This window comes from Ambystoma mexicanum, chromosome 9 (genome assembly GCF_040938575.1).
Source record: "Ambystoma mexicanum isolate Mex_15411 chromosome 9, UKY_AmexF1_1, whole genome shotgun sequence".
NCBI classification, from domain to species: Eukaryota; Metazoa; Chordata; class Amphibia; order Caudata; family Ambystomatidae; genus Ambystoma; species Ambystoma mexicanum.
Window position 1 is genome coordinate 1,516,597,742 of NC_090931.1, and position 26,828 is coordinate 1,516,624,569.

General features: G+C 50.6%; 1 pseudogene; it reads left to right on the plus strand.

Annotated features, from left to right (window-relative positions):
• LOC138489396 (zinc finger protein 271-like) overlaps positions 1 to 26,828 on the plus strand; it is a 37,932-nt pseudogene that overhangs the window by 9,080 nt on the left and 2,024 nt on the right.

Here is a 26,828-nt window from a genome sequence, read left to right on the forward strand (position 1 = left end):
AGTGCATTCAGGCCATTCTCCTCCCTCTCAGACACTCACACCAAAGAATGTGTATTGGGACAAGTACCCAGCCATTCAACACTACACACTGCATTCATACCAGTTTCGGGCAGGGCTGTCTCAGTCATTGTGTTTCATACCAGAAAACAGACATCCACAACAAGAAGTGCATATTGGTCACACACTCCATTCACCCAGGTCCCACTCACAGGGTGTACCCACAACAAACAGTCACTGGGAAGTCTCCAGCCAATCTGGCCTGGACTTCACAAGAATACCATGTATGGGACTTCCACCCTACAGCCAGTCAGGGGGAAGGAACAGAGTGAGGGCTTCCCAGGTCTTTGGGAAAACAAGGTAACAGGCAATAGAAAGCAAGAGGCCACAGGGGCCCATCTTGTTTCCTATCAGGAATCAACTGATCCCACTGGCCGGGCCTGGGTATCCCAAAATGGAGGATACTCTGAGCACCTGTCAACTTCAACATGGAGCTGCCACCAGCCCATACCCTGCTCTGTGGGCCACACACAGGTGCCCAAAAACATACACTAGGGGCACAGGGTTGTACCCCCACCCATGTGTGCCATAAGGTTATCCAATAGGTCTGTACACCAAACCAAAAACAGGAAGAGCTGCACTGCTAGGAGTCCCATATGGACTCCTGGGCAGAAAACAATACAGAACACAAATGAAAAGGGACTACAGGACAAGGACAGGGAGGTCCTGTCCCTCCAATGCATTTACAGCATCACAGGCGTCCCCCCACCCCCAGACTGAGGTTAGGGTGCCTAATATCCCACGAGATAGACATCCTCATCCAGACGGTCAACATACCTTCTGGAAAGGCCATCTGCATTATCGTGACTCTTCACTGGTCTATGCTCTATGGTGAAGTCTATCCCTTGCAGGCTAATGGACCACCTGAGCAGTTTTGGGTGTTCACCCTTAGTTTAGTTTAGTTTATTATTTGTAGGGCGCGCCATGCCCTGGAGCATCAGGGCGCACAAGACAAGAATATGCTCAACTTTGTTACAGGTACATCTACATAATCATAGTACATTCTGCAATAAATAAAATATATACAGGTACATGTGCATGGTCATAATGCAGTATACAATAGGCAAGAATGAGCAGGGCTGGAGCTAGGTCCAGACAAGAGGTGATAAGGGTACAGGAATACTTAACAATGTGGAGGTGATATACAGTAATATACAATGGTGTAAAATAGTGGAATAAGTACAGTAATATACAATGGTGTAAAATACAGACCGAGGTATCAGAGCTGGGGCATGCAGGTGGATCGCCAGTAGGGACAGTCAGGTCAAGCAGGTCGGATTAGTTAGATGTCATTGGCTCTCAGCCACTTGGTCAAATTCTGCCTGAATTTCGCAAAGGGCTGGGGTTCTCTTATGTCATGTGGTAGGGAGTTCCAAAGCTGTGCTGCTTTGACTGCGAAGCTATGTCCTCCAATAGTGGCACGTTTAAAGCCAGGGACATAGAGGCAATTCGCATTGACCGTTCTTGTTGGTCTAGGTAAGGTTCTTAAGTGTAGCCTGTCCATGAGGTAGGGTGGTGCCATGTTATTGAGGCACTTGTGAGTAAGGGAGGCAATTTTGAGTTGGATTTTGTCCTGAATGGATAGCCATTTATATTCTCTTCTTATAGAGGAGATATGCTCTTTCCTGTTGATCTTGAGCGCGGCTCTCAGGGCATTATTCTGTAGGACCTAGATTTTTTGGATAGTCTGTTTGTTAGCCCCAATGTAGAGACCATTACAGTAGTCCAGTTTGGACAGTATAAGGGCTCTGGCAAGCGTGATGCAGCTGTCTGTAGAGAGGAATTGCTTGCTGGCTCTAATGAGTTTGCAAGTGTAGGCTGTAGAAGAGGCTAGGGAGTTGACTTGTTTGCCAAAGTTTAAGGTGGCGTCAAGGTAAAAGCCTAGGGTCTTGACTTTCTTGACTTCATCTTCTTAAGCCACTTCAGGGGCTTATGATCTGTTTCGACCTTGAAGGTAGACCCCGTAAGGTAGGGCGTAAAACTCATAATGCTCCAAACTATGCTAAAACATTCCTTTTCAACAGTAGCCCACCTAAATTCTCTACCCTTGAGTTGTCTACTGATGAATATGATCGGATGTTCCTTGCCTTTGTCATCTAACTGGGACAAGACAGCGCCAATTCCGGTGTTGCAGGCATCCGCCTGGACGATAAAGGGTTTGCTGTAGTCAGGCGCACACAACACTGGTGCCCTACACAGACTTACTTTCAAGCCATCAAAGGCCCTCTGACAGTCCAATTAACCTTCCTAGGTTGTTTGGGTGAAGTTAGAGCTGTCAGAGGTGCAGCTATGGTTCCATAGACTGCCATGAAATTGCGATAATGCCCATTGAGGCCCAAAAAGGCTCTCACCTGGGTTTGAGTAGTGGGAGTCTCCCAGTCATGTACATCCTGTACTTTACTGGGGAGAGGTTGGACTTGACCCCCTCCTACCTCATGACCAAGATACGTGACTTTCCCCTGAGCTATCTCGCACTTGGTGGCTTTGATAGTGAGGTTAGCCCTTTTCAAGGCCTGCAACACCTTATCCAGATGTGTCAAATGCTCTTCCCAGGTGGAACTGTAGACAGCAATGTCGTCTAAGTAGGCGACACCAAAGGCCTCCATCCCACTGAGCGCATGATTGACCAATCTTTGGAAGGTTGCAGGGGAATTCCTCAACCCAAAAGGCATGACCCTAAACTGGTAGAGTCCCTCAGGTGTTGAAAACGCTGTCTTTTCCTTGGCATGGTCCGTCAGAGCTCTTTGCCAATAGCCTGAGGTAAGGTCAAAGGTGCTCACAAATTTGGCAGCTCTTATGGTGTCCAGGAGCTCATCAGCCCTGGGCAATGGGTGCGCGTCAGTTTTGATGACGGCATTGACTCGTCGGTAGTCCACACAGAACCTCCAATCCTTGGTACCTGCCTGGGAACTTGCCTTGGGGACAAGGACCACTGGACTGGACCAGGGACTGGTTGAGGGTTCAATAACACCCAGATCCAACATCTTGGCAACCTCAGCCTGGATGTGGTTCTTAACAGTATCTCCCTCCACTGAGCCATCCTGAGGGTTGCTATGAAGCAAATCAGGAAGGAGCTCACTCTCATCCTCTTCTTGCTCTGGGAGCTAGCAAGAGACATGAGACCTCCGCTCGCCTATGGAAAGGTTTGAGCCTGTTGACATGGAATACCTGAGGGTCTACCCCAGAGACTCCCATGTCAACCCGATAATTGACTTCACCCATTTTGCAGATTTTCCTGAAGGGTCCAGTCCATTTGTCTGCCAAAGCTCGTGGATTGGTAGGCTCCATCACAAGGATCTCCTGACCTGGAGTCCAATCCATTTGCGAGGCTTTAAGGTCATGCCAGTACTTATTCAATTCCTGGCTGGCCTTGAGATTCGCTGTCGCCTGACCCATCATCTGTGTCATCCTCCGTCTGAGTCCCCCACTTGCTTGGCAGGACCTGGAGGGGTAGCTTGCAAACCTTCTCTGATCAAGGCAAGGGGCCCCCTCACGGGATGTCCAAAGAGTAACTCAAAGGGGCTGAAACCAATACCCTCTTGAGGTACCTCTCTGTAAGCGAACAGCAGGCATGGCAGGAGGAGATTCCATGTCTCCCTTAGGAGCTCTTCCAAAGGGCCTAGCATGCCCTTCAGAGTTTTATTAAATCTCTCAACCAGACCATTGGTCTGGCGGTGGTAAGAGGTGGAGAACTTGTAGGTTACCCCGCACTCTTTCCACATGGTTTTCATGTAACTAGACATGAAGTTGGATCCTCTGTCAGAGACAACCTCCTTAGGGAATCCAACACGGGTGAAAATGCCCTGTGGAGCCCTGGCAACCACCTTGGCAGTAACAGTCTAAAGGGGTATAGCCTCAAGGTACCTGGTGGCATGATCAACCAAGACCAAGATGAACCGATGTCCACCTGAAGTGGGAGGATCAAGGAGACTGACAATGTCGATGCCCACCCTCTCAAGCGGTGTGCCAACCACTGGCAATGTTTGCTGTGGGCAATGACACTGCCTCCAGTCTTGCTAGACAACTGACAAGTTGGGCAGGTCTTGCAGTGGGACTCCACTTCTACTCACATCCGAGGCCAGTAGAAATGGGCAGGGAGCCTCTGCTTAGTCTTCTTGGTACCAAGATGACCAGCCATGGGCACCTCATGCGCCAGCTGCAGCAGGAAGGGCCTGTAAACCTGGGGTACCACCAACATCTTGAGGGCACCAGGTTCAGGCTTAGTGGGCTCACTAACAAGGAGCTCACCCTCCCAATAGATCCAAAATGTCCTAGGCACTTCTCCTTGTGCTTGGGACAGGGCATGTTTCCTCAGCAGAGGCACAGGCATGCAGGGGTAGCATGAACAGGAGACCTAGGTGGACACTGTCCTGGCACCTTTGGCGCCAGGCTCATGAAAAAAGTAAACAACAACATCCAATTAACACCAAAAAGCTTTTATTATGGACATAGCACTTCAGAAGCATTAACCTCGAACATTCCATCCATTAAGCAGCCCCAAGTGTATTCTTGGGTTTGGCTGCTAATGGATTGCCTTCGACATGCTCACTCTCTAGGAGTGGCAAGGTGTGGCTGGTAAGCAGGCCCTAATGGGCGTGCCCACGATCTCAGCTATATAAGCTGCCCCGATCCTCAAGACAGACACTTTGCTCACCGTCGCGTGAGGTCAGACTTACCTTTGAAGATCCTGCTTCCTGGACATCCTACTTCCTGCCAACATACTTACCAACTGGGGGAAGCTGTTCTTACCTGTACATCTCTTCAGCAAACCAAGTATTCATCTTTACACTTTCCGGAACGCCAAAATCTTCTTCTTGGCACCGCAGCATGACACGCTCCATCGTCAACAGCATCGCCTGCAAGGAAAAACAGAAGACAAGGTTAGACATCGAATAAACAGTCAGTTTAAGGTTGCGCTTCGCCATACTTTGCGCTTTTCCTTAAACCATCACTTACCTGCTATCGAACATTGTGGTAGCATCCATCTTCCATCCGGCCGCGTCTCGCGTCTCACAGCTGAATTGAGGCCACATTTCCATCTAAGGGAAGAAAACAGAAGAGAGACATTATTGCGGGCATAAATAGGAGCAACATATAAAGACATTAAACAGAATGAACAGCATCACAAGAGCTCAAGAAAGACTTACCAATCATAAGGAGAAGCATAGTCGCAGCTGGACTAGACTAATCCTTATCAGGGATCAGTGAAGGAACTAGATCCCATTTGACGCGCCCCTGCCAGAAGTAGCAGGACGGAGAGCTTATCTTCCATAATTGACAGGTGAGCTTTATGGGTTGGCGTATGCTCACAGAAACCGTACTTTGTGGTGAAGGGTTCGAGAGTTACAACAATCCCAGATTGGCACACTCACACACTGTTATCTCCACTCAGGAGCAGTATCACCACGTATCACCGCTCACAGCTTTTCTACTAATGGAGAGGCCTGAAGGGGGTGATTCAAGTTTAGGGAGGGCTGCAACCATGCCCCAACGCCTCCGCACAGACCAGGTGAGCGTAACAGAACGCAAAGCCTCTAATACTCTCTGCCTGGGCACTATGGAAACTTCAGAAACAGATCAGTTAGCCCTCTTACTAGTGGAATTACGGACTGAAGTACATGCTTCTAGACAGGAAACCAATGCATTACGGACGGATCTTATTGTAACTCGAGAAAGAACTGTCGAATTGGCAAGACAAATGCTAGAAGCATAAGCTGGACATGTTCCACTGCCTGGAGTGACCCATTCTTCTCATTCTTCCACACCACAACAATCAACACCGGTTCAGGTGGTTCTTCCAGGAGCAGTGCCTCTAGACCCTCCTGAATGCTTCATCATTGACCCAAACAAGTTTGCTGTATTTATGAACCAATGTCGCCTTCATTTCTTGTGCAGACCAGGAGCCTTTCCTAATGACCAAGCCAAAGTGGCGTGTGTACTCTCGTATTTAGGAGGTAGTGCGGCAGACTGGTCTATACCTTTGGTAAATCAAGATGATCCTTTACTCTGGAACTTTCCAACATGAGATGGAGAAATTGTTTGCCCGTCATACTCAAAGACAAGCTCTGGACAACGAGTTGTTGTATCTCAGACAAGGGAGTCAAGATCTATTAACCTATATTGCAACCTTGAATCGTCTCATAGCCCAGACCAACTGGCCAGAAGAGAAGAGGACTACACTCTTTTACTGAGGGTTACGTGGAGAACTTAAGGATGTGTTGGCGCAAGTGGTGAATCCCCCTGAGAGGTGTGCGGACTACATAGACCTGAAGGTGCAACTCGTTCATAGGTTGCAGAATTGGAAAATGAATCGAGCTAGATCAGAGGGACGATCACTTTACGTACGACCTCGTGAGAATCAGACTAAACCACATGAACAGTTTGAGCCAATGCAAATTGGTGGATTACGAAGACCCCTTACCAAAGCAGAAAGGGAACAAAGTAGACAACAACAGCTTTGCTTTTATTGTGGACAAGCAGGTCACTTACTCCATGACTGCCCGGTAAAACCACCCAAGAAAATGGTTGGGGCAACAGACAAAACTGATGAAGAAGAAGAACAGAACTCGGGAAACGCCAATGCCCGGCAAGTGTAGGGGTCCACTTGTCGAGCATGAAAAAGGAATCCGTACAGGCCTTACATCTAGTCCTTCCAGTGCTTTTGGTGAATCACAAGCAACCATCAAAAATACATGCCTTGGAGGCATATATTGATTTTGGAGCTGTGGGTAACTACATTGACCAATATTTGGCTCTCCGAATAGGCCTTCCTCTCCGACAGAAGCAGAAATCGGAAAACATCACTGCTCTGGATGGTTCTCAGCTATCATCCTACCCAGTGACACAATACACTGAGAAAGTCAAGCTTCTGTGTCAGGATGGGCATCAAGAGGACATTACTTTCGATCTCATCAGTGCTCCTCAGTTCCAGATGATATTGGTAATGCCCTGGCTGAAGACCCACAATCCTAGGATCGACTAGCGAAAATGAGTTCTGAAATTTCCTCATGATTGTGCCGACACATGGTACAAAAAAGATGACACCATTCTGAAACCGAAGAAAGGAATTGTGTTGGGCCTTATCAGCTCCTTTCCGCTTCAATACCAAGATTACCAGGATATCTTCAAAAAAGGGCAAGCCAACGTTCTGCCCCCACACAGACCCTATGATTGTCAAATAGATCTTGTACCCGGAGCCCAGATCCCTTGCAGCCGAATTTATGCTCTGACAGAACAGGAAAATCAGCATCTTAGAACTTACCTGGATCAGTACCTGGCGGAAGGTTTCAATCGCCCGTCCAAGTCACCTGCCTCCTCGCCCTTATTCTTCATGCTTAAAAAGGAGGGGGATTTAAGAACTTGCATCGCCTATAAAGCCATGAATCAGATCATAGTAAAACATTGATATCCTTTACCACTTATGCCAGGGCTCCTGGACCAAGTGAAACATGCTCAAATCTACACAAAACTGGATTTAAGATCTTGTAAGAGTAAAAGAGGGAGACCACTGGAAAATGGCCTTCCGCACGAATACCAGCTCATGCCCTTCGGACTATGCAATGCCCCCGCGGCGTTCCAATTCTTTATGAATGATGTACTCCGTAAACTACTGGACGTTTTGGCTCTTGTTTACATTGACAACATTCTTATCTACTCAAATTCCATGGAAGAACATGTAGGCCATGTCAGGGCAGTCTTAGAGAAGCTTCGACAACACCAATTGTATGCCGAGTTGGAAAAAACTTTTTTTACATGTAACCGAGGTCGAGTTTCTCGGTTTCATGCTCACACCACAAGGCGTACATATGGATACACGAAAGGTGGATGCAATCCTCCAGGGCCCTCACCAACATCCATGAAAGGAGTGCAAAGCGTGCTCGGATTCGCCAAATTTTACCGTCGGTTTATACCATGGGTTTTCACAAATTGTACATCCAATTACCTCATTGTTAAAGAAGAATCAAAAGTTCTGTTGGTCGACAGAAGCGGAAGAAGCCTTCCAGAAGTTGAAACTACCAACACAGGAAGATTCTGTAATATTATTCCTTCCAAATACTCCCAACACACAGGAGCCTGCTCCCTGCTTCCACCCACACAGATCAGGGTACCAGCAGACCAGCACTGTATGTAAAAATACATCTTTTATCGTCTGTGAGTTACCAGGCACAATCAAGAAATGATTACAGAAAAATATCATTTCTACGGTTAAAATATATATGTTCTTGTCTACAAAAAAGAATCCTTCTGGAATGATTTGATTTGATTTGATTTGTTTTATTTGTATAGCGCAAACCAGGCCCGGAGGCTACCGTCCTGTGACGTCACGGCGCATGACTCACGTTAATACACGCGGCAGGACGCTTTTGAAACACACCCATCAGGAAGCACTGTCTATCATCACTGTGTCCCCTGCCCCGGATCGAGGTAAGAAGCTGTTATCGTTCCATATATGATGCTAACACTTAACGCACTGAGATATCAAACCGTGCCTGTACTTGGTGACTCTTGCACATGTCCCACAGTGACAGTTTTTCTGCAACAACGCTCAGTCACAGCAGGCCCTCAGGATTTACATGCGCGCCAGACACCTCCAAAACCAGTAACCAGACCGAATTTAAGGTCGCCATCATCTTTCCTGTGACACCTTAAAATTGAAATGGAATTGCTCGGTATGGGCAGAGGTTGAGGGAATCTGGTTTCAGTACCTTGTTCTTGCATCATGGGAGGTTCCCTGGCACCTGTCAGGCTTTAGCGACCCTCTCTGCTGACTGGTTCAAAGAAGCTCGCTTGAGGGACCCTCACTGCTCTGGAGGTGAGGTGCATGATTTTAGGGGTCACCGAGGATGTGCAAAGGACCCACTACACTCCCTGTCAAATGGATGCTGGAGGCCTCCGTCTACCCGCTGCCAAAGTAATGGTGCTGCCACTGTGCTCTGTCAGCCAGTGTGGGCCATCAGTGTCTGGCCAGCAAGTGGACTGGTGCTAATGCCTAGACTGGAGTGCCAAGGTTTGTCAATTTAGGCAACGTTCTACATGATAAGATTTTGAAGCACAAGTTTGCAATAATGTCCATCAAACATGCACCAAAATAGCAACAAAAAAATAACTGCAAATTGATGCCACATACTGTGCTTCTGAATGATATGATAGGTTATTTATAACGCGCTTCATACCCAGAAGTTTCTAAGCACGGACCCGGGGAACCAACCTGTGTTGCTCTGTCTCATCTTGCTTCCAAGGCGAGAACGTTGCCGCTGAGCTATCCTCCCGAGACCCTTAGCAGGGGATTAAATGCATACAGAGACATACAGGCAAAGCATGTCCCATGTCCTACATAATCATGGACATATGATAGATAGTGATGCATGCAACGCTTCCCACACATTCGATCAACAGATTGCGGTGTCCTCTATATGCATGGATGGGAGAGTAGGTTTCAACATTAGTGTCATGTTTTTCTGTGAACACGCGAAATAAAATGAATTCCATCCACCTGTGTTGCAAAGGCACAGGACATCCACTGGTCCCGTACTTGCTGTTTGCTGCAGAAATGTTTGATTTGCATTGACCAATATCTGCACAGGTAGTAGGCAGTGGCAGTGCATAATGGGTCTTGGGAGCAGCACCACCTATTATGCACAGGCCATCACTCCTGCTGTCATTCACAGCCCTCCAATTCAGAAATGATTACCTATTGCCTGGAAGGACAGAAATCCTGCAAACCCTCATTCTGCAGGGGACCATAAGCACGCCCTATAGGAATCTGTGTGCTTTTGAATTCTAGGTAAAGAACGTTAGAACTCGGGCACTGCGGGCAATGTCACACTTGACTTTCCCAGGGTCACACAATGAAATGGTTGCTGAAGAAGTGGTCAGCCAGGAGTTAAAGGCTCCCGAGGTGAAGCAACAATTTAGTCATGGTGGCTTTTTTCTTCGGCACCAACCAGTCTTGTACATCCCATGATTTCTCTAGAGGCCAGTCTGACTCCACACAATCGATTCCAGCATTAGGCATGGGCAGCGACAGGGACTCTCACTCCCACGTGGACGGCCGCCGTTGTATGTCTGTGAACTCTTAAAAGAACCTCATCTTTTAACAGTGTTTGGATAACATCAGTTTCTCCAAGCAGTATAGTAGTGTTTCAGGAAGAAAGGAAGGTCAAAGCACTTTGCGGCTGTCACTTGCTAATACCACTGTTAAATGTAGACAGAAACATGTTATCGTAATTATTGATGATGATACTGAATGGCCGGATTAAACAAAACATGTTTTTAAAAAGGCTACAGGGATTTGCACACCTTGTAGATTTATTTCCATCAAACACAACGTCTCTGCTCCATGATTTAAATGTCCTCCAACAAGGCAAATGGCGCTTTGGGTGAGGTGGAGGACAGGGAGTTCTGTATTAGGCCACATTTTGGGTTCAGTCTAAGTTTTATCATGTCCATAAATGTTTTTTTTTAAAAAAAAGAACAAAGAGAGAAAGCACACCCTTTCTTATTTATATTTTCCGTGTATAAGGTCAATAAATATGTTACTAAATTCACAGATCCACTGGCTTTTATACTGATCAGTTTTTCTAGGGTGCCGGGGAGAAAAAGAACTGACTCTGGTATCAATAAGTCAACTAAAAAAAAACTATCGGTAATAGGAACTCCCGTCCCCTGCACACCATCCAATAGTGGAAAGCTAACTTTCCAAACAAAACTTAATATTTTCACTGTTTCAATATGATTGTTATATCTGGATATCAAAAAAATACTTTTTTCACTGCAGTCAGAATTCACAAAAACCAGTTGCAGCAATTCAGTCAATATATTCAAATTGTTTTACTAGTGGTGATTTTCACACGCGAGTTTGCTGTCAGAGCGGGGTACCTGTATCCAGTGTGGTGCGCGGGGAGTCCAACACGTGAATTGGCAGTGTGGTTCCTCCCAGGTGTCCCCTCCACCCCCTCCACGGCCCCTGCAGGCAGCACACACCACAGGGGATTACCCTGCACCCCTGGTCATGTCCCGCAGGCAGCCCATCCAGCATGGGCATGCCACCCAGCCAGGCCAAATGTCACCTTGCAATATGATCACCAACTCACCTGCCAGCAGGCCCCCACTCATGTCCCCCTGCACCCCCATCCCCCAAGCAGTGCAGGGCACCTGCCAGCAGGCCCCCACTCATGTCCCCCTGAACCCCCACCGCTCAGCAGTGCAGGGCACCTGCCAGCAGGCCCCCACTCATGTCCCCCAACACCCCACCCCTCAGCAGTGCAGGGCACCTTCCAGCAGGCCCCCACTCATGTCCCCCTCCACCCCCACCCCTCAGCAGTGCAGGGCACCTGCCAGAAGGCCCCCACTCATGTCCCCCTGCACCCCCACCCCTCAGCAGTGCAGGGCACCTGCCAGCAGGCCCCCACTCATGTCCCACTCATGTCCCCCTGCACCCCCACCCCTCAGCAGTGCAGGGCACCTGCCAGCAGACCCCCACTCATGTCCCCCTGTACCCCCACCCCTCAGCAGTGCAGGGTACCGGCCAGCAGGCCCCCACTCATGTCCCACTCATGTCCCCCTGCACCCCCACCCCCCAGCAGTGCAGGGCACCTGCCAGCAGGCCTCCACTCATGTCCCCCAGCACCCCCACCCCCCAAGCAGTGCAGGGCACCTGCCAGCAGGCCCCCACTCATGTCCCCCTGCACCCCCACCCCCCAAGCAGTGCATGGCACCTGCCAGCAGGCCCATACTCATGTCCCCCTGCACCTCCACCCCCCAAGCAGTGCAGGGCACCTGCCAGCAAGCCCCCACTCATGTCCCCCTGCAACCCCACCCCCCAAGCAGTGCAGGGCACCAGCCAGCAGGCCCCACTCATGTCCCCCTGCACCCCCACCCCTCAGCAGTGCAGGGCACCGACCAGCAGGCCCCCACTCATGTCCCACTCATGTCCCCCTGCACCCCCACCCCCCAAGCAGTGCAGGGCACCTGCCAGCAGGCCTCCACTCATGTCCCCCTGTACCCCCACCCCCAAGCAGTGAAGGGCACCTGCCAGCAGGCCCCCACTCATGTCCCCCTGCAACCCCACCACCCAAGCAGTGCAGGGCACCTGCCAGCAGGCCCCCACTCATGTCCCCCAGCCAACACGTCATCACAATCTAGATCCCTGGCCCTTATGGCCAGCCTCCACAGGCCAAAGACCCACCCAAGTATTGCATCCACCCACATAGAAATGCCAATTACATGATAGAACCCCAAATGCAAGTATGTAAATGAACACATGTCCGTCACACACACGCAATGGGTGCAAGTGAATGTCAAAACCCATATCATGACATGCATGAAACCAATGAGATAATACCAGAAATGGAAGTATGAAAATAATATATTAAAGATAACATGAACGTAAATCAAATTAAACATACAACAATGGGAATAACAAAAGAAATGGTCCTTGTCCGATGAATAATGAAAAACAAGAAATCATAAGCCAAAGAAATCCAAAAATAAATGGTGTCCAAAGTCACCGTCCAAAAAATCCAATCCAAGGTAATAAACAAAGTAAAAACCATTGCTCCATGGTGAAAATTAAAAAAAAAATAGAAGAATCCAATGGTGAACTATATACAGATGAACAATCCAGGGTCCATGAGCCCAACTCAATAAATGAAACCTACCAAAAACTACTACCTAATAAAAAACTATATACAAAAATGTGGTCCATTGTCCAAGCAGTCCAAAATAATGAAAAAACGAAAGGAAACCTAATACCAACTAACTAAATAACTATTTACAAGGGCAGCGGGCAAGTCCAATGGCTCACATGTTGATGTCCCGGGCCAGGGCATCATCGAACTCCTGCTCGATGTCCCGGAGGCGGTCCTCTGCCATGGCCACGAGGGTTCGCAGGGACGATAATATCTGGATCTCCAGGTCCCTGCGAATGGCCTCTAGGCACTCGGCCTGCCTCAGGGCCCTATGCATGGAGTTCTCCGCCCTGACCATTGTGAGCCGCGCCTCTTCCGCCCGCTGCCGCTCCGCATCTATCGTATGGCCCAACCGCTGCCACACGGAAGGCACTTCCCGTCCAGGGTCCTCCTGCCCTTCGGCCAATGCCTGCCCCTCCGATGATGAAGGCCCCGAGCCATCATGGCTCCCACCTTATTGCTGCTGCTGCTGTGACCCTGCCTGGGCCCTGGCTCCGGCTGCCTGCACATCCTCCTCCAGCTGGGGTGCAGTTGTTGAGGTGGCCACTCCTGCTGGACGTCCGACTCCCGACTGTGGCAAGGATCTGTTGTCCACCAGCCTGGCCGCAGGGTCAGAGGCAGCTCCACAGGGCACCCAGGTGATACATGGGTGGGAAGATGGCATGGAGGGGCATAGGGGGTTCAGTTGAGGAGGGGGTCGGAACAAGGTCCAGGAAACAGAGGAATCCGGCCCTGGTGAGCTGTCCCAGTGGGTCAACGCGGTCAACGAGCCATGCAAGAAGACGTGCAGTCTCCTCATGAAAAGACTGCAGGTCAGCTCGCATGGCCCGTTGACGCAACGCCACCCCACCCAGGACAGGCTCAACCCGGTGCCGGATAGCCACATCCGCAGGGAGAGGAAGGCCAGTTGGTGTAAGCCAATCCCCTCCCTGAGAACGGGTCTGGACGTAGGCATCCCTGCTGGTGCAAGATGATGCAGTGACAGGATCAGGGACATGATTGCACACAGGCACCTCCGCGATGGCCTGTGCTGCCTCCTGTCCCTGGTCCTGCACTGCACCACTAGCACCAGTGGAATCCCCACCTCCAGACCCCGTCTCTGTCCCTTGCACGGCCTCCTCCTCCACCAAAGCCCCCACCAACCTGGATGACTCCATGCCATCTTCCTCCGTTGGGACCTGTGGGGTCTCAGCTGACCCTTCTGCTGCCGAGGAGTCCAACTCTGACCTCCGCCTCTTGGACCTACCCTCGGCAGCTGCGGCCTGTGATGCGGCACCGGACTCCTCACTCCCCGACGAGATGACAACCTGGGAGGGGAGCCGGGCCTTGCGTCTCCGGCTGGCAGTGCGATCCCTGCCGCTGGGCTCCACAGCACCTTCTCCGCCCTCTTCATCAGTTGACGCTGCAGACAGGGAGAAATAAAACACAGGCATCAGGGCACTGTACAATGGACTCATACACACATGACAGTTGTACATGAGTGGCATTGTCAAACTTCAGACATGGCATCACAATCCCCAACACACATGTCATTTCAACTCACACACATGAGCTATTCCACAGCCATATCGCAACAATCAGCACCATCCATACACATACAACAGCATGAGCAGCCAAAGGTGAGGCAGACATCACATGAAACACAGGGAGTGCACTACACATGCACACACGCCACCACACTTACATGCATGTGTACACCTCCGCCAACTGTCGCAGTGTTGAGATCGGCATCCATGTCACATCTGCCAATCAGTCTTCGACATATCAGTGTCACATGCATCCATGTTGCATCACTGTTGCACCCTTGTCAAATACACACACATGCACATGTACACGGTGCAGATACATGCAGCTGGAACCAACATCCATGTGTGACACCACAACCATGCCAACTGACATACACAGTTATCCAAACATGTGTGCTCACACATCTGCATTTGGCCTGCATGCTTGCCCACACATACACCATCCATGTATCTCACACATGAAAGGACTTGCATATGTCAGCCTCACAGCCCTGTACATACACATCCATACATGGCCCTAGAAAACCACATGTGCAACCTGCACACTACTGGCACACCACCACACGCACAGCTTCCAATCAGTATGCATGTACACTTACCGCTCAACTCCAGATGGGTCTGCCTCTCAAGGACCTGGACGTGGAGTGCTGGGCATATGCGTTCCAGGACCCTCATCTGATGTTCCGACAGGTGGCCCCGGCGCCCCTTAGCATCCGCTGTCTTCAAGAGGTGCCGGGCCTTGTTGAGGGTCCTGGACCTGAAGTCCTCCCAGCGCTTCTTGACATGTTGGAAGTCGCGGACTGCCACCCCCTCCGCGTTGATGGCAGTCACGATGTCTGTCCAGATCCGAATCCGTCCTTCCTTGTTGGCGCGCGTACTTCCGAAGAGGGCATCATACTGCCCTAGGACTTGCTCCACCAGGACACCAACTTCGGTGGGAATGAAGCTGGTGCCCCTCTGCCTCTCTGGCTGGGGGTTGCCAGTGGTGCCAGATGGTGTAGTGCCCGACATGGCAACCCCAGACAGAGGCAGGTGTGGGTGGGCAACTGGGTCCTGGGGCTGGGCTGTGGAGCGATGGTATCCCAGTCGGGAGTCTTCAGTTCCAGCAGGGGTGGTCACAGCAACTGCACCCCTGGCTGATGTGCAGGCAGCAAATAGCAGGGCACGTGGGCAGCAGGCAGTCAGGCAGCAGCAGATGGCAGGTGGGAGCATACTCGGGGCTCTGAGGGGCAGTAATTCGGCCTTCTGGGCAGGAGCGTGGTCTTCCATGTGTTTTTCGCGTGGCCAGCTTGATACTGAGTGATTTGGCACGTGAAATAATTGGACGTCAGCGTGTAATTTGAGGAAAGGCCCTTAGCGTGTAAGCGCGTCAGCACATGTATGCGATTTCATTGGACCAAAGTGCCTTCGCGGGCATGCACGGGCGTTTCCCCCGTGAGATGGGCATAGTGGATTAGCACGCGCGCGAAAACAATGCACAGGCGTTTTCCTCAGCACAGGTTAAAGGTGAGCGGGGCCAGCAGTTCGCTGTACGTGCCTTTCGTGGAGACCGACGTGTGTTGCTGCTTCTTGTTGTTTCGCGCGACATCACAACTTCACAGCTATCAAGGACGTATCTCTTCTTTTGGCAGGGGTATTGGCTACGCGTGTTTTTCTGCATCGCGCTAGTCAGACGGTGAGTCGCGCACGCTATTTTTCCCACTGCGGGTGCCCCGGTGTATCGCCCCGTTTTTGATGTCATAGTAGCCTGCGTGTCCCACGCGTACGCATTTTACGTGTTACTGGGTGCCACCGCGTACTGCGGGAGGTTGATTCCACGCACGTAGGCTGCAGGGTTGCGTGCACGGTTCTACTGCAGTTTTGGGGTGCCTGAGCGTTGCGTGACCCGTCACTACATCACTGGGGTCACATACAGCCTTGCAGGTGCAGGGGGGCTGTTAACATCTTGCTTCCCACCCCCTTCACCCCAATTGCCCAGGTCAATTGTGGTGTACACCTCCCATTGGCACTACTCCATCTGTGCCAGGACTACTCCATCTGTGCCATGGTTGGGAGGCCACCAAAGGTGAGGCGCGCCTCAGCTGGGCGTACTCCTCGTGGCGGGTGTGGTCGGGGACGTGGCCGGGGTGACCAGGGAGTAGGGGGACTCCAGGGTGTCCATGGCAGCCGCAGAGGGAGAAGAGGCAGGGGTGCGCCACTTGAGCAGGATGTTGTGCCATGTGTCGGTGCAGTCATGCCACCACCCCTGTGGTTCTCGGAGATGCAGCTTCTGCATCTGGCACTGGTGCCTGTGTGACCCGGCAGTCCGTTCCATCGACTGCCACGGGCCCAAGGGTAGTGGTAGCTGCAGGTGCAGCTGCGGACACCACCACCCAGGCTCAGGGTCTGCCAGCGCAGGCTGCGTTGGCACTTGAGGAGCCCTTGGAAGATTTCCAACAGGCCAGGAGGGAAACCTTAGGGGCACGCAGGGCTGCCCTGACTAAGACACGTGTCCCTGGGGCAGTTATGTCAACTGCTGCCCCGAACAGCCGGGTGTTGGCAAGTGCAGGGGCAGATGCACCCAACAACACCCCGGTTGTGAGTCTGCCAACCAGGACAGTTGCGGTCAATGACCCTGCCACAGCGGCTGTTGCTTTGCAGGGTCCATTAGAGGGCACCCAGCTGCCACTGACAGAAGTCAGGCCTTTGGTCATCCCTCCACCTGCCACTCCCTTGGCTCAATCCACCGAACCCACTGGCCATACTGGTCAGGGCGGCATTAGCCAGCAAGGGTCTGAGCCACAGTCCAAGAGGAGGAAGGTTGCACCTGCAGCACAGGCTGGGACCCCACACACAGCCACGACCTCCTGCACGTCGAGGAAGAAGCCTTTCTGCAACCAGGAACTGGACTTCCTCGTGGGCTACGTGCGGGGCCACAGCCGTGACATGATAGTGGGTGCCAATAGTCAGACTACGGCTGCCCAACGTGATACCCACTGGAAGCATGTTGCGGAACATGTCAGTTGATTCGGCCATGAGGTGCGCAAGAGTGCAAAAAGCGTTGGAATGACATCAAACGCAGCGCTAAGGCTAAGCGTGCCTCAAATTACAACTTGACTCTGGTGACTGGCGGTGGGCCTGCACCAGAGGAGGAAGTCCTCACTCCGCATGAGTCACTCGTTGCGGAGTTCATACCATCTGAATCGGTCGAAGGTGTGGGAGAGATGCCGGACTTTGATGCCCAGTCCAGTGAGTGTTGATGCATGTTTGTTGAGGACGTGTGTGTTTTACTTGTGGGATGTGTTGTGCATGATTGCCTCTACATATGACGTGTACATGGTTCTGATGTGCAAGTAATGCAATGTTTCCGGGATGCATGTCTGCTCTGCTGGATGGTGGACATGTGGAGCAGAAGGGGAATGTCCGCATCACCACTATTGCACCCTACTCACATGCTGGTTACCAGTATGCCCCTCCGGTCCATGTTCCAGCTCACTGGCCCTTCTGCATGTAGCGTGGGGTGACCTTCCTCTCAGCCCAGGCACGATGTCATAGCATGACTGACGTGCATGTGTCCTCTGCCAGCATGCAGGTACTCCATGTAGGCATGCTCCCTTGCTCCTCCACCCCCCGCTCTGCACCCCAATTCCACCTTTGCACTGGTCTGTTTCAATGTTGCCGTTGGGTACTTCCCTGCTCATGCGTCCTGTGTACATGCTAACTTCCAGCGACCAATCTGCCAGACATATGCTGTGTGGTACAGCCTTGGTACTTGATGCAGGGTATCTCACTTGTACTGTGCAGAGGTCAGATGCCCCACAGGGACATGAGTGCCCATTCATGCTCCATGTGCATTGCACGCATGCCCCTATGTGTCCTTGACTGGATGATCACTGTAATACAAGTCCTGGGTGACATACATTGCATGGCATTTCATCAGCCTTCCCATGTCAACTGTGGCTCAGTACTGCGTTGCACACATGTTTAGGGTCTGACAATCTGTCTGGGTCACAGGCCTCAGCCTGTTTAATGGCCAATGACTCTGTCCAACTGGTGTAGTGTCTTCTTCACACGTGGGGGGCCTCCAGACGTTTCATCATGTGTCCTGCTTACTGTCCCATCATCATTTGCAGTGTTGTCAATTGACTCACATGAAGCTGTTGATGCTAGTCAACACTGCCTGTCAATACACAGGTCTATGGTCAGCCTTTTGATGCCATGCTAGGCATCCCTGCTTTTGCACTTGGGTGGAGGGGCGCTTTGCTTGTAGATATGCTACCCAGCACATTGCACGTGATGCCTGAAGTTGACCTTGCACTGCCCACACATTTTCTGACACACACCATGAAGTCCTTGTACATGTAGGTAGTGAGTGACATACACATTTGCTGCACTGCATAGACCCACTTAGCGGAGTGTGGCGAGTGTTTCCTGTGTGGAGAGTCTTGGCATTTCATTTTTTGCCTTTTTTTCTGTGCCGCGTTGAAGGAAGAGGAGGAGCCTTTAAAACGGCCACCTACGCGAAGCGGAGCGTAGCGGAGTGTGGCAAGTGTTTCCTGTGTTCCCTGGTGGTCCGTGGGGGGCCTGTGAGGGCCGGAGGGCCGGAGTGCTGTCCGACAGATGCTGACTGAAGCTGGCAAAGGCAAAGTAAGGCACAAGAGGTCCCGGTAAGAGCTGCCGAGTACTCTTTCACCTCCCCCCTCCCTTTATCAGTTATCAGTTCCACCTGGCCAGCCGCCGTGAGTTGTGCGATAGACACTGTGGGGAAACAAAAAAACGCGGCTTACGTTCTGTTGAACTGCAGAGAGTCTGTGGGGGGTTTGAGGCCCCTTAGAAAGCCGCAAAGATGAGGTCCAGCGCTCCGCCTAATACGCGAGCGTACGCCAAGCGGGGGCTAGTAGTTCCAAACACCCGAACATTTAATTCAAACACCCCCCCCCCAGTACGAGGAGGAATGCCACCGGCGGGGGTGGGAGGGGAAAATGATGTGAGAACTGTGCCCCAATGTGGGATGACCGCGGCCACGCCGCCCCAATGCGGGGCCCATAACAACTTAAAACAAGCGTGGAATGACCGTGTGGCGCCAAACCAAGGCGCAGACAACACTAATGCAGCCAGCGATGAGCTGGACACTGACAGGGAATATGTGAGATCAAGCGATTCAGAGCTTGAGGATGATGAAGATGAAGATGAATTGCCTGTAAGGGATACTGAAAAGTCAGCGGAGTGGGTGTCACGGAGAGTGCGAAGTGAGAGTGAGAGTGGATCAAAACGAAATAACAGTCCCTCGCCCACCTCGGCAAGAATCATGGAAACTATAGACTTGGTAAGGGCAGAAAAAGATGACCCACACGCAACAAGGGGGGGCGAAGTGGGTTGTGAGTCAAAGGATGGTGTATTTTCTTCTAGAGTCATCATGTCAAGTAGACTCTTTTCCTTGGTCATTTGGCATTCAGTTTGTGGGGATGGCTTTCCACAGCAATTTGTTGATGAGTTTTTTCATTGTTTTGACAAGTTGGAATTCAATTCCACTAGGTCTCTCAGGAGTTGATCTGCGAGTCCTACTGAGTCTCTTCTACGAGGGGGCTTGGCCGTTCCAACTTTAGATGTTCTTTCCTTCCATCGCGCACCACACACCCACTCCTCACTGGGGGCCTCTTCTATCACCACGATGTTCACTTTTCTGATTGACTCTACATCAGGGGGTTTTATAACTGAAGATCTTATCTTGTTGATCACTAAGTCATCTTTTTTCTTCTTTTGGGCCTGGTACTTTAAGATTTTTCCGTTCCCCTTATGCATTGAGGTCACTCTTGTCCATGCTAGGATCTTTAGCGATGAACCCTTGTGGGGTGGTTTAGGAGACTCATCTACGTGATCTACTGAGAGCCTACGTAAACGTCTCTCATGGATAGGGGATGTCACAACTGGGGTGACTGGCGTCGTTAGAGCGGTCTCCTCATTTGGCACACCGCATTTATTATTCGGTTGTTTCCTTGATTTTTTGTCGATCCTTTCGTCATTGTGGCCTCCTCCTCTCGTGTGACATCAGAATGATTTCTGGGCTCACCCAGGACTTCTGGAGGGTCACAATTTGAATTCCCACTTGCCGACCTCCTCCTACCAGAGACATGTTCGCACTCTTCACTCCTAACATGCAGTGGTAGGTAGTTGCCATTTGTTGTTGGCTCGGCATGGGCATGGGCACAATGTACCATGGCGGTGCATACTTCCAGCCTCACACATAAGGCCGTTCCCGACTAAATGTGTGTCTGCCATTGGCCGGTAGAAATTTGAAATCTTTAATGTAATTTCTCCTTTTGGCAGGTGCAGAAATGTCTGTTAAAACAACTGGAGAGTGTGCATTATATTCTCCAGTGGGTTCCTCTTTTGCATCTAAGCATTAGGGGAGTCTGTGGGATCCTTGATATTAGTTTTTCAGGGTCCTAAGAAGGGGGGAAGCCCCTGCCTGTGCTATTTGCTAGAGCGCTAGGGCAGGTCTCCCAGTAGCTGACCGGTTTCTGTGGTATGATAGTGGTTACACCACATTCCTCAGGGCTTGTGGAGGCGCGCTGTTGGGTTCCTCCTGTTTTGTATTGGCAGCATTGTCTGCATTATTCGTGATCCTCTCCCTGTAGGGATGACAGGAGGGGGGAGGGAAGAGAAAGAGGAGGGGGCAGGTTAACTGAATCTGTGCCTTGCCACCTAATTTGTCTTGTATATGACTAAATTACAACATACTGCACATGTTCAATATTAAGGGAAGGGAAATCTTACCCTTTCCATGTGGTAAATGACTCTGAGCACGGAGGGGTGAGGCAGCCTGGGACCTAGGAGCCAAGACAGTAGCAAATAGCAAATTAGGGTACGTACTGTCACGTGTGTGAGTCAGAACATGGAATGTACTAGCATCGTGCGCATTGGTTTCAAACTTATTCATTAACCAAAACTGCATACAATTGTGTGCGTATGGCCGCGCGATGGCGTGCCATGTCCCATTTCAGATATACACATTATGCTCGAGGCCGGGCATGTGTCGGGTCTGTCCGCTAATTAGAAGCGAGCATCTAGTGCTCATTGTACAAGTAAAGGGCTTACCTGCTGCTTTCGTCTGTACCGAGGTCTGGCGGGCTGCGCGCGGATGATTCTCTACGCCGCCGCCCGCCAGACCTCCTCATATTTGTTGTTTTAACAGACATTTCTGCACCTGCCAAAAGGAGAAATTACATTAAAGATTTCAAATTTCTACCGGCCAATGGCAGACACACATTTAGTCGGGAACAGCCTTATGTGTGCTTTTAGCACGACAAAGTGTACCTACTTGCAACTGCGAGTCCAATGAGAGCGATTTCTCCAACCTTACCTATTTCAACAGAAACTGTGAGTTTCTAGTGTGATCATACTATTGGGCAACCCACAGGCGTAATACCCAAAACAATCCCTTGTGTTTTACATACGTCTCTGACATGGTCCATTGATGAGATGCCTGAAGAGACGCCCACAGATTAATCAAAAGCATTAATCATGTGTTTCATGCCCTTTCTGCAGGGAGATGAGCCTCCAGTACACCTTTGCCAGCAGACATGGGCCATTGGACGTCTAGAATCTGGACACGTTTGGTGGTGCCCACATGTGTGCGCAAGCAGAGGCACAGGGATTGCAATCTTACATCCGAAAACTGCTGACGTGTTTCAAGGGACTCCAGGCAAGGTGAGCAGCACAGGGGGGCCACAACACAGCAAACCTTCCACCAGGCCAGTTGCACATGCATGCTTAGTGGCAGCACTGAGGGTGAGCTTGGACGAATATTTGTGTTGAAGCGCACAATACAGCTCAGATGTGTTGGTGGACTGATGGCTAGTTGATTGTAAGGTTGTCTGGGGCACCTGCAGGGGCAGTGGCACATTCCCTCCGGTCCACCATGGTCCATTGAGGCACTTGTATCAGCCATGTAGCGTTCCGAGACATGGAAAGAAGCAGCTCACAGGGACAGACAGCAAGGGACAGACTCGGGTGCAGTGCATTTCATTTCCATGTAGAATTTGAAACATGCACTGCCTACTTTATTTGGGTCATGGTGGAACAGGACTTGTTCTGAAGTCATACCTTGCTGTATGCGTCTGTCTGCTTGCCCAGGGAACATTGCATGGTGTGTTATTCGTGACACATTGGTGTTCCATTTGCCACGCACCCACCGGCAGCTGACTTACTGCATTGACTGTATATGACCCGTCACAGGGGTAAAGTTATATATGGGTACGAAGCATCTACACCAGATTGTCTGTTTGTAGAGTAGTTTGTTACTTTGGGGCATATTTGATGGTGTATTTGTGTGTTATGGGAACACACAGATTATTAACTGTGGCTCTCTTTGCAGCATTGAAGTGCTCCTGTTACCGGACCTGAGAGTGCGCAGGCAGGAGGCCAGCACTCACCCCAGAGATAGGTTTCTCTTTGACTTCCATTTGAGTAATTTGCTGCTATGTGCATGATGACCAAGTTTGGTCTAATTGTGTATTTGTTGATGTGAGTACTCCATTTCTGTGCATTCCCTGCTTTCCCGTGTCAATCCTACTCCCCTCTCCTGCCCCTCATTCCGGTTATCCAGTATGCCAATGCCTGTCCCGACTGCATATCCCTGACCCTCCTTCCCTACCAGCGTCTCAGAGGCCTGTGTGAGTTTGACCTTGCAGGCACCCAGACCACGGTGGGGGTGGTTGGTTCGTGCCACTCCTGCGCCTGTACACGGGTGCTGTGACAGTACACATCCGTTCGTGGTGCATCATTCTGTGTTATGTACCACACATGTTACACATCCTGTTGTGACATTGTTTTACTGTGCTACCTTGGTTGTTACATCATTGTGGTAGTACTTGGCCTTTGTGATGTGCTGCTACTTCAAGTCATCTACTGGAGGATGTTCTGGTTAGTTTTTCTGCCTGCAGGCTTTTTGCTTGGCTTCTGTGTTGGCCTGCTTTGAGTTCTCTTGGATGTAGTGTTTTTGCAAATCAAGGTGGACTCTGAGGGTGCAGGCAACTTTTTACACACAAGGTGGGAGATGGTGACAAATGGGAAGGGTGATCCTGTGTCCAGGTGAAATTCAAGGATGAAGGCTCCATATCCCCGGTGCAGTTGTTCAGTGGTTCATGGTGATTTGGGAGGGGGGGTGCTTTGTTGGTGACAGTTGCCTTGCCCTGCATTGTGATGGGCACCCTGACATTGTACTTGTGGTATCCTATGTACATGATGTGTTCTGCTGATCAATGCCTGTTCATGTGTTGTGTTTACCTTTCAGGTGTGAGGGGATAGTTGTGGTTTGACATGCTGGGGTGTACACATGGTGAATGTTCACATGTGATGTGTAGAGGACACTGATGGTCACTTGATTGCACATGCATATGTTGAGTGCATGTCCCTACTGACCCACACACTCGCACTATAATGCACTACATGTACAACCACCCTTCCATGTCCACGTGTACACTCTGTTTTCCTTCTGGTGCCCACTGTGTCCCTGTAGCACATGTCCTATGACCAATTGTGCATCCTGTTCATGCCTAATTTTCTTTTTGATGTGGTTTGTCGCTTAGATGTGATGCTCAGGGTGTGCATCACACGCAATGGCTTTTAACTGTGCTGTGCACTGAGCAGTGTGTTGCAGGAGGTGGACACGGCACACAGAAGCTGCATTGTTGATGTTGCAATGCACAATGTGCATGTAGACAGGCATTCATTGTTATGTTACAACTACGACTTTTGGAATGCATTTGGGTATGACTTATTTTGGGTGGGAGGTTGTTGGTCAGTCATTTCATCTGATTCCATGTCAGGCATCATTGTCTGATGCCAATTTACATCTTTCACATTGCAATGTGTACCTTATTGGTACTGTGTTGGTGTATGGCTATTGCTTGCCATGTCATGTTGTGGTTTGGGAGGGTTTGAGTGACATAGCAGTGATAGTCATGGCCTGTTTTGAAGGTGTGTGTGATTCACACCTTGCATGTGTGCCTTTTGGTCGCACAGGATTGGTTGTGTTTAAGTAGCTAGGGATGCACACAATGTAGCACTTCCATGGCAACAATCTCAGGGTGGTAGGGTTGTGACAGTTGACTGTCTCTTTGTCATCATCAATTGTCACCTGGTATGTGCCAGGCCTGTGTGCACTCCGCAGGGGTGGGAGTTTAGGTGAAAAATGTGTCCACAAGCTGGGTCCGGGCTTCCTCGCCACGTGCCCTATCCCCACCCATGGGCAGCACCTGTGCCTGTGTTTGGGGATGTGGGGGCACCACCATGTCCACCGGTACACCCTGCCGTGTTGCAACATTGTGCAGGACACATGCTGCCACAATGATCCTGCACACTACTGGGGGTGCATAGAGTAGCTGCCCGCTGGAGCGGTCAAGGGAGCGGAAGCGTGACTTAAGCACTCCGAATGTGCGCTCCACTATGGCCCTGGTTGCAATATGGGCCGCGTTATATCTTACCTGGGGTGGTGTGGTGGGGTTCCGGATTGGCGTCATCATGTGGTTGCTCAGAGGGTAGGCACTGTCCCCTGGATAGGTGATAATGGTTGTGATTATTGGGGTTTGTGTATTTGTGTGTGTGTGTGACATGCATGCATGTGCAGGGGCATTTGTACTCACCTAGGAGCCATGTGTTGCCATGCTGCCCAGCTTCCAGAGCCCGGGTCAGGGCAGACATTCTGTATATGAAACTGTCATGGGTGGAGCCAGGGTAGTTTGCATAGTCAGAGGTGATGATTCCCTTTGCATCGCATACCACCTATACGTTGATGGAATGCCAGTGCTTGCGGTTTCGGTAGAGGTGCTCAGTGGCCCTAGGTGGACGTAGGGCCACATGGGTGCAATCTATGCCACCAAGCACTTTGGGGAAGTGTGCCACCCTGTAAAAGTCCAGGACAACGGCCTGCCTTTCTGCGGGTGTTCTGGGAATGTATATTTGCCTGCGGACTGAGGGGCGCGGTGTCATGATTGCCAAGACCTGGTGTAGGCATCGTGACTACGAGGCCTGTGAGACCCCCCCCCCACTATGGCAGTAGTCCGCTGAAATGACCCAGTGGCCAAAAAATGCAGGACATTGAGCACCTTCTCCAAGGGGCTCAATGCTTGGGAGCAAAGGGTGGGGGATGTAAGGTCATCTTCCCACTCCCTGACCAGGTCTAGGATCATACGGGGTGGAAACCTATACCTGCCGTAGACCTGGTCATCAGGGGCTCCCAAAAAGGCTTGTCCGTGGCAAAAAAATGCGTGCCCTGGCTGTTCTCCTCCTCCTGCGGTGTCCCACGATCAGCGCTGCGACAAATGGGGCATTCATCGTAGCTGTATATACGTGTTTGTTGTTTGCGCACACTTTTATACTGTGCACTGGGACGCTTCCGCCTGCCTTCATGTGGCGGATGCGTTGACGCCTGTGCGCGTCTTTTGGCGTGCGCGGGTTTCCCGTATTCGAATCCATGAATACGGGTTGTTCGCGTGCGTGTGGGCGTTCTGTGTAGTTCCCTGCAGTACTTCCCCAGTTACGCCTTCTTTTTCACGCGTTATTCCCCATTCCGCGTGTTCCGCCCACTGTTCCGTCCACTTTTGTTGTGTGCGCTGCGCCATTGTTCGCTTTTGCGGTGCGCATAGCGCACGCCGTTTGATGACGTGTGTGCCCGCGTGCGACATGCACCAATTTGGCGCACAACCAGTGGGAAACAAGCGCAGCGCCTTCCTTGAATCGCACGCATGTGCTTGCTTTCTCACGCTTTCGCCACCTTGCGCCTGCTTGCGCTGGGATTTTCGGCACACGTTTGTTCCATGAATCGACCCCTTAGAGTGGCTTACGTGGGTTGAGCAAGTATGTTATCAGTATAAGTAGTAGTGCAGCCAAAGGCTATGAATCATGCCCTACTTACTACTTTAAAAGTACAGTAGTGGCCCAAATCCAGGCTGAAATCCCAACTATATACCACTTAATAGAAACTTCTAAAAAGCAAAGGATGTAATATGTTCTTTTCCACTTCAATTTTATTCATCTTTCTATATCTTTTAAGGTAATTAGGGCTGAAGGGGATGTAGTCTATTAAATGGGGCGGAGTAAAGCAGGGGCGCAAGCACTTTGTTGGGCCTATTGCAGCTGAAATCCTAAATACACCTCTGCATAGATGACATAACAATATGATTGGGCAGCTGTCAGTCTTGGGGTATATTCCATCTCCCGGTACCTAATGGCATCATAAACTCGAGCTCTGCTTTCATTGTCTATCAGCTTCCCCTCAGAACCTCTGGATGGAATATAGTCCCATAGTCAATAGCTACTCACTGATAATTCTATTGTTCCCCTGTGAATATCTTCTTTTAGAAAAATACTGCATCAAACAGTGAAAGTGAAATTCATGCCCAGGTCTCATCTGTTCATGTATGGGGGGAAAATATGACTAGATTTGTACTCAATATTGTACCTGTAAGTCTGTGATGGATTCTCCCAACAAGTACATTTCCCCATGTCTCTCTCCTGATTGGTGAGGGCTCACAAGGGTGGCTTCTCACAGGATCACCCAGTGAGTTTGTGAGCG